The sequence below is a fragment of the Lolium rigidum genome, chromosome 7 (genome assembly GCF_022539505.1).
Source record: "Lolium rigidum isolate FL_2022 chromosome 7, APGP_CSIRO_Lrig_0.1, whole genome shotgun sequence".
Taxonomy (NCBI): Eukaryota; Viridiplantae; Streptophyta; class Magnoliopsida; order Poales; family Poaceae; genus Lolium; species Lolium rigidum.
This window is the reverse complement of record NC_061514.1, coordinates 140,910,911-140,920,299: the sequence shown is the minus strand read 5'-3', so window position 1 is coordinate 140,920,299 and position 9,389 is coordinate 140,910,911.

Below are 9,389 nucleotides of genomic sequence, written 5' to 3'. Positions count from 1 at the left end.
CCTTCCGGGGGCACTTCCCCGTCCCGGCGGCGTGCCGGAACAGAGACTTCTGTCCCCCGAATCTTGGCTTCGCGATGGCGGTGGCTCTGGAACTTTTCTCGTATCGTGGCTTATTCCTTTAGGGTTTTCGCGATGGAGACTTTATATAGGCGGAAGGGCAGCCTCGGGGGAGTCCTGGTGCAACCACACCAAAGCCCCCCCCCCCTTGGCCGCGCCGCCTTGTGGGGTGGGGCCCCCTGGCTCCCCTCTGGCCCCTCTTCGATGCTCTGGAAGCTTCCGGGAAAAATAAGATACTGGGCGTTGATTTCGTCCAATTCCGAGAATATTTCCTTTGTAGGATTTCTGGAACCAAAAACAACAGAAAACAGGAACTGGCACTTCGGCATCTCATTAATAGGTTAGTTCCGAAAAATGCATCAAAACGATATAAAGTGTGAACAAAACATGTAGGTGTTGTCATAAAACTAGCATGGAACATCAGAAATTATAGATACGTTGGAGACGTATCAATCATCCCCAAGCTTAGTTCCTACTCGCCCTCGAGTAGGTAAACGATAACAAGGATAATTTCTGAAGTGACATGCTACTTACATAATCTTGATCATACTATTGCAAAGCATATGAGATGAATGAAGTGATTCAAAGCAATGGTAAAGATAATGACTAAACAATCTGAATCATATAGCAAAGACTTTTCATGAATAGTACTTTCAAGACAAGTATCAATAAGTCTTGCATAAGAGTTAACTCATAAAGCAATAAATTCTTAGTAGAAAGCTTTGAAGCAACACAAAGGAAGATATAAGTTTCAGCAGTTGCTTTCAACTTCAACATGTTTATCTCATCGATAATTGTCAACACAAAGTAATATAACAAGTGCAATAGGTAAACATGTAAGAATCAATGCACACAGTTGATACAAGTGTTTGCTTCTAAGATAGAAAGAAGTAGGTAAACTGACTCAACATAAAGTAAAAGAATGGCCCTTCGCAGAGGGAAGCATGGATTACTATTTTTGTGCTAGAGCTTTTCATTTTGAAATCATAGAAACAATTTTGTCAACGGTAGTAATAAAGCATATGCGTTATGTATAAGACATCATATAAGTTGCAAGCCTCATGCATAGATTACCAATAGTTCTCGCACCTTGTCCTAATTAGCTTGGATTAACATGGATTATCATTGCATAACATATGTTTCAACCAAGTGTAACAAAGGGGTACCTCTATGCCGCATGTACAAAGGTCTAAGGAGAAAGATCGCATTTGATTTCTCGTTTTTGATTGTTCTCAACTTAGACATCCATACCGGGACAACATAGACAACAGATAATGGACTCCTCTCTAATGCATAAGCATTCAACAACAGATAATATTCTCATAAGAGATCGAGGATTAATTGTCCAAACTGAAACTTCCACCATGATTCATGGCTTTAGTTAGCGGCCCAATGTTCTTCTCTAACAATATGCATACTCAAACCATTTGATCATGAAAATCGCCCTTACTTCAGACAAGACGAACAGGCATAGCAACTCACATGATATTCAGCAAAGGTGTAATAGTTGGTGGCGTCCCCAGAAACATGGTTACCGCTTAACAAGCAATTTATAAGAAATAAGATACATAGCTACATATTCTTCACCATAATAGTTTTTAAGGCTATTTTCCCATGAGCTATATATTGCAAAGACAAAGAATAGAATTTTAAAGGTAGCACTCAAGTAATTTACTTTGGAATGGCAGAGAAATACCATGTAGTAGGTAGGTATGGTGGACACAAATGCCATAGTTTTTGGCTCAAGGATTTGGATGCACGAGAAGAATTCCCTCTCAATACAAGGCTAGGCTAGCAAGGTTGTTTGAAGCAAACTCAAGTATAAACCGGTACAGCAAAACTTACATAAGAACATATTGCAAGCATTATAAGACTCTACACTGTCTTCCTTGTTGTTCAAACCCTCACCAGAAAATATCTAGACTCTAGAGAGACCAATAAGGCAAACAAACGTCAACAAGCTCTACGGTAGTTCTTCATTAATAGGTACAAAGTACATGATGCAAGAGCTTAAACATGATCTATTTGAGCACAACAATTGCCAAGTATCAAATTATTCAAGACAATATACCAATTACCACATGGAGCATTTTCTGTTTCCAACCAAATAACAATGAACGAAGCAGTTTCAACCTTCGCCATGAACATTAAAGGTAAAGCTAAGAACACATGTGTTCATATGCAACAGCGGAGCGTGTCTCTCTCCCACACAAGCATGAATTTATTCAGAGAATGAAAATAACAAAACGAAAATAAAAGCACACAGACGCTCCAAGTAAAGCACATAAGATGTGACGGAATAAAAATATAGTTTCACTAGAGGTGACCCGATAAGTTGTCGATGAAGAAGGGGATGCCTTGGGCATCCCCAAGCTTAGATGCTTGAGTCTTCTTGAAATATGCAGGGATGAACCACGGGGGCATCCCCAAGCTTATACTTTTCACTCTTCTTGATCATATTGTATCATCCTCCTCTCTTGATCCTTGAAAACTTCCTCCACACCAAACTCAAAACAATCTTATTAGAGGGTTAGTGCATAATCAAAAATTCACATGTTCAGAGAGGACACAATCATTCTTAACACTTCTGGACATTGCACAAAGCTACTGAAAGATAATGTAACAAAGAAATCCATCAAACATAGCAAAATAGGCAATGCGAAATAAAAGGCAGAATCTGTCAAAACAGAACAGTCCGTAAAGACGAATTTTTCTGGGGCACTTAACTTGCTCAGATGAAAAAGCTCAAATTGAATGAAAGTTGCGTACATATCTGAGGATCACGCATGTAAATTGGCAGATTTTTCTGAGTTACCTACAGACGGGGCTGCTAAATTTCGTGACAGCAAGAAATCTGTTTCTGCGCAGTAATCCAAATCTAGTATCAACCTTACTATCAAAGACTTTACTTGGCACAACAATGCAATAAAGTAAAGATAAGAAGAGGTTGCTACAGTAATAACAACTTCCAAGACACAACAAAACAGTAGCAACATAAACACATGGGTTATCTCCCAAGAAGTGCTTTCTTTATAGCCGTTAAGATGGGCTTAGTAATTTTAATGATGCTCACATAAGGAATAAGAGTTGAAGCAAAAGAGAGCATCAAAAAGCAAGTATGAAACAAATTTAAGCCTAACCCACTTCCTATGAAAAGGAATCTTGCTCACAAATAAATTCATGAAGAACAAAGTGACAAGCATTGGAAGGTAAGACACAGTAACTTCAAAATTTTCAACATAAAGAGGGGAAACTTAATATTATTAAGATGCATATAACCATGTTTCCCTCTCTCATAATAACTTTCAGTGGCATCATGAACAAACTCAACAATATAACTATCACATAAAGCATTCTTATTCACATGCATAAAAGTATCATTACTCTCCACATAAGCATAATCAATTCTATTAGTAATAGTGGGAGTAAAACTATCACAACCATCATTGTAATCATCATAAATTGCAGGCATGGTGTAATCATAATAAACTTTATCCTCTATAGTAGGTGGCACCAAAATACCACTATCATTATAATCATCATAAATGGGAGGCAAAGTATCATCAAAGAAAATTTTCTCCTTAAAACTTGGGGGACTAAAAATATCATGCTCATCAAAACCAGCTTCCCCAAGCTTAAATTCTTCCATAGCATTAGCAATAATAGTGTCCAAAGAGTTCATGCTAATAACATTGCTACAACTATTTTGCAAACAAAGTTCCATGGGTTTTTTAATTCTCTCTTCAAACACATCATGTCCTAATTCAATATAAAGTTCATAAAGATCTCTAATTTTTTTGTTGTTTTCCATTAAGCCTAACTAGTGAAAATAAAAACAAGAAATAAAAAGATGCAATTGCAGGATCTAAAGGAAATAGCTTCGAGCACTCACACACCGGCAACAGTGCTAGGAAATAGCTTAGTAGTCGGAGGATGTGAATACCTAATGTCTACGCACGCTTCTATTCCTGTAGACAGTGTTGGGCCTCCAAGAGCAGAGGTTTGTAGAACAGCAGCAAGTTTCCCTTAAGTGAATCACCCAAGATTTATCGAACTCAGGGAGGTAGAGGTCAAAGATATCCCTCTCAAGCAACCACTGCAATCACGATACAAGAAGTCTCTTGTGTCCCCAACACACCTAATACACTTGTCGGATGTATAGGTGCACTAGTTCGGTGAAGAGATAGTAAAATGCAAGTGATATGGATGAATATGAGTGGTAATAACAATCTGAATAAAATATGGCAGCGAGTAAACATGCGGTAGAACGATAAATAAACGGAGTTTCGATATTCGGAAACAAGGCCTAGGGATCATACTTTCACTAGTGGACACTCTCAACATTGATCACATAACCGAAACTACTCTACACTCTCTTGTTGGATAACAAACACCATTCATTGTGTAGGGCTACAAGAGCTCCCTCAAGCCGGAGTTAACAAGCTCCACAACATTCGGAGTTCATATTTAAGTAACCTTTAGAGTGCATGATAGACCATTGCAATTTAGACCGAGTACTAACATAGCATGCACACTGTCACTGTCAGGATATGAAAGGGGGAATAGATCGCATCAATTCTGTCATAGTAATAGTTAACTTCATAATCTACAAGAGATCACAATCATAGCTTATACCAAGTACTACATGATGCACACACTGTCAACATTACATCATGGAGGAGGAATAGACTACTTTAATAACATCACTAGAGTAGCACATAGATGATATTCAACTAGATCACAAAGAGAGAGATGAACCACATAGCTACGGTAGAGCCCTCAGCCCAGGGGAGAACTACTCCCTCCTCATCATAGGAGACAAGCAGCGTTGATGAAGATGGCGGTGGTGTAGATGGAGATGCCTTCCGGGGCACTTCCCGTCCCGGCGGCGTGCCGGAACGGAGACTTCGTCCCCGAATCTTGGCTTCGCGATGGCGGCGACTCTGGAACTTTTCTCGTATCGTGGCTTATTCGTATCGAAGATTTAGGTCAGGGAGGCTTATATAGGCGAAGAGTCGGAGTCGGAAGGGCCACGGGGCCCCCTCACAGTAGGGCCCCCCCCCCTTGGCCGCGCCGCCTTGTGGGGTGGGGCCCCCCAAGGCTCCCCTATGGTCCCTCTCTGGTGCTCTGGAAGCTTCCGGGAAAAATAAGATACTGGGCGTTGATTTCGTCCAATTCCGAGAATATTTCCTTTGTAGGATTTCCGAAACCAAAAACAGCGAGAAAACGAGAACTGGCACTTCGGCATCTCGTTAATAGGTTAGTTCCGGAAAATGCATATAAATGATGTAAAGTGTGTATAAAACATATGTGTATCATCATAAAAGTAGCATGGAACATAAGAAATTATAGATACGTTGGAGACGTATCAAGCATCCCCAAGCTTAGTTCCTACTCGCCCTCGAGTAGGTAAACGATAACAAGGATAATTTCTGAAGTGACATGCTATCATAATCTTGATCAATACTATTGTAAAGCATATGAGATGAATGAAGTGATTCAAAGCAATGGTAAAGACAATGAATAAACAACTGAATCATATAGCAAAGACTTTTCATGAATAGTACTTTCAAGACAAGCATCAATAAGTCTTGCATAAGAGTTAACTCATAAAGCAATATATTCAAAGTAAAGGCATTGAAGCAACACAAAGGAAGATATAAGTTTCAGCAATTGCTTTCAACTTGTAACACATATATCTCATGGATAGTTGTTAACATAAATCAATATAACAAGTGCAATAGGTAAACATGTAAGAATCACTGCACATAGTTGACACAAGTGTTTGCTTCTAAGATAGGAAGAAGTAGGTAAACTGACTCAACATAAAGTAAAAGAAAGGCCCTTCGCAGAGGGAAGCATGGATTACTATTTTTTTGCTAGAGCTTTTCATTTTGAAAACATAGAAACAATTTTGTCAACGGTAGTAATAAAGCATATGTGTTATGTATAAGATATCCTATAAGTTGCAAGCCTCATGCATAGTATACCAATAGTGCCCGCACCTTGTCCTAATTAGCTTGGATTTACATGGATTATCATTGCATAGCATATGTTTCAACCAAGTGTCACAAAGGGGTACCTCTATGCCGCATGTACAAAGGTCTAAGGAGAAAGATCGCATTTGATTTCTCGTTTTTGATTATTCTCAACTTAGACATCCATACCGGGACAACATAGACAACAGATAATGGACTCCTCTTTAATGCATAAGCATTCAACAACAGATAATATTCTCATAAGAGATTGAGGATTAATTGTCCAAACTGAAACTTCCACCATGGATCATGGCTTTAGTTAGCGGCCCAATGTTCTTCTCTAACAATATGCATACTCAAACCATTTGATCATGAAAATTGCCCTTACTTCAGACAAGACGAACATGCATAGCAACTCACATTATATTCAACAAGGTGTAATAGTTGGTGGCGTCCCCAGAAACATGGTTACCGCTCAACGAGCAACTTATAAGAAATAAGATACATAGCTACATATTCTTCACCACAATAGTTTTTAAGGCTATTTTCCCATGAGCTATATATTGCAAAGACAAAGAATGGAATTTTAAAGGTAGCACTCAAGTAATTTACTTTGGAATGGCAGAGAAATACCATGTAGTAGGTAAGTATGGTGGACACAAATGGCATAGTTTTTGGCTCAAGGATTTGGATGCACGAGAAGAATTCCTCTCAATACAAGGCTTAGGCTAGCAAGGTTGTTTGAAGCAAACACAAGCATGAACCGGTATAGCAAAACTTACAGAAGAACATATTGCAAGCATTATAAGACTCTACACTGTCTTCCTTGTTGTTCAAACACCTTACCAGAAAATATCTAGACTCTAGAGAGACCAATCATGCAAACCAAATTTTAACAAGCTCTATGTAGTTCTTCATTAATAGGTGCAAAGTACATGATGCAAGAGCTTAAACACGATCTATATGAGCACAACAATTGCCAAGTATCAAATTATTCAAGACATTATACCAATTACCACATGCAGCATTTTCTGTTTCCAACCATATAACAATGAACGAAGCAGTTTCAACCTTCGCCATGAACATTAAAAGTAAAGCTAAGAACACCAGTGGTCATATGAACGAGCGGAGCGTGTCTCTCTCCCACACAAGCATGAATTTATTCAGAGAATGAAAATAACAAAACGAAAATAAAAGCACACAGACGCTCCAAGTAAAGTACATAAGATGTGACGGAATAAAAATATAGTTTCACTAGAGGTGACCCGATAAGTTGTCGATGAAGAAGGGGATGCCTTGGGCATCCCCAAGCTTAGATGCTTGAGTCTTCTTGAAATATGCAGGGATGAACCACGGGGGCATCCCCAAGCTTAGACTTTTCACTCTTCTTGATCATATTATATCATCCTCCTCTCTTGACCCTTGAAAACTTCCTCCACACCAAACTCAAAACAAACTCATTAGAGGGTTAGTGCATAATTGAAAATTCATATATTCAGAGGTGACATAATAATTATTAACACTTCTGGACATTGCACAAAGCTACTGAAAGTTAATGGAACAAAGAAATCCATTCAACATAGCAAAACAGGCAATGCGAAATAAAAGGCAGAATCTGTCAAAACGAACAGATCACGTAAAGACGATTTTTTCGGGGCACTTAACTTGCTCGGATGAAAAAGCTCAAAACTAATGAAAGTTGCGTACATATCTGAGGATCACTCACCTAAATTGGCAGATTTTTCTGAGTTACCTACAGAGAACCCTGCCCAAATTCGTGACAGCAAGAAATCTGTTTCTGCGCAGAAATCCAAATCTAGTACCAACCTTCTATTAGAGACTTCACTTGGCACAACAATGCAATAAAATAAAGATAAGGAGAGGTTGCTACAGTAGTAACAACTTCAAAACACAACAAAACAGTAGGAAAATAAAAGCATGGGTTATCTCCCAAGAAGTGCTTTCTTTATAGCCATTAAGATGGGCTCAGTAATTTTAATGATGCTCACATAAGAATGAGGAGTTGAAGCAAAAGGGAGCATCAAAAAGCAAATTCAAAACAAATTTAAGCCTAACCCACTTCCTATGAAAAGGAATCTTGTACACAAATAAATTAATGAAGAACAATGTGACAAGCATAGGAAGATAAAACAAGAGTAACTTCAAAATTTTCAGCATATAGAGAGGTGTTTTAGTACCATGAAAATTTCTACAACCATATTTTCCTCTCTCATAATAATTTCCAGTAGCATCATGAACAAACTCAACAATATAACTATCAAATAAAGCATTCTTATTCACATGCATAAAATAATTACTACTCCCAACATAAGCATAGTCATTCTTATTAATTGTAGTGGGAGCAAATTCAACGAAGTAGCTATCATTATCACCATAATCATCAAATATAGGAGGCATAGTATAATCATAATTAATTTTCTCCTCAATAGTAGGTGGATGATAGTCATCATTGTAATCATCATATATAGGAGGTAAAGTATCGTCAAAGTAAATTTTCTCCTCCATGCTTGGGGGACTAAAAATATCATGCTCATCAAAACCAGCTTCCCCAAGCTTAGAATTTTTCATAGCATTATCAACAAGGGATTTCTATTTTCGTGCCCCTGCTTCGTTAGTTGTACTCAGTTTTCCCCAGCTCGTTAGTTTTTCCTCAGCTTTCCCCTCCCTCTAGTTTGAAACCCCTCGAAGACGCGGGTTGCCATCGGGTCGGAGGCCTTACCGTTACCGGTTAATCCGACGGGTGGGGCTGCACAGAGGTGGGGCTGCATAGAGGGCAGTTCCTCTCCGACCGTCTCGTGCCGACGGGTAGCCATCCATCTACCGCCGACGCGTGGGCCGTTTTATTTCCCGATTGTATACGCGGTGCTGCCAATGACAAATGGGGCCGCTCTTAGCCATCCATCTACCGCTGACGCGTGGGCCGTTTTATTTCACGATTGTATACGCGGTGCTGCCAATGACAAATGGGGCCGCTCTATGGGGCTGCCGCAGCCAATGACCGATGGGTCGTCTATTTATTTATAGAAAATTATATATTGCCGCTCTGTGGGGCCTCCGCAGCCAATGACCGCTGCGGCGGTGACTATTTTCGCAGCTTAATCTAAAGTGACTCTTATGCTAAACATTGTGCATCCCGACGTTGACCTAGCGGTGGCGGCGAGCATAGCCGTTCGACCATGCCGATATTGGCATCGGCATCGGCATCGTTTGGAGGATGTGGTGCTCGAATAATAGTGGAAATGCGATATTATTTTTTACATAATATATAGAAAATAGCTAGATCTCTAAATCGATGCATATGAAGCTACATATATATTCTTGGTCATAATCCCC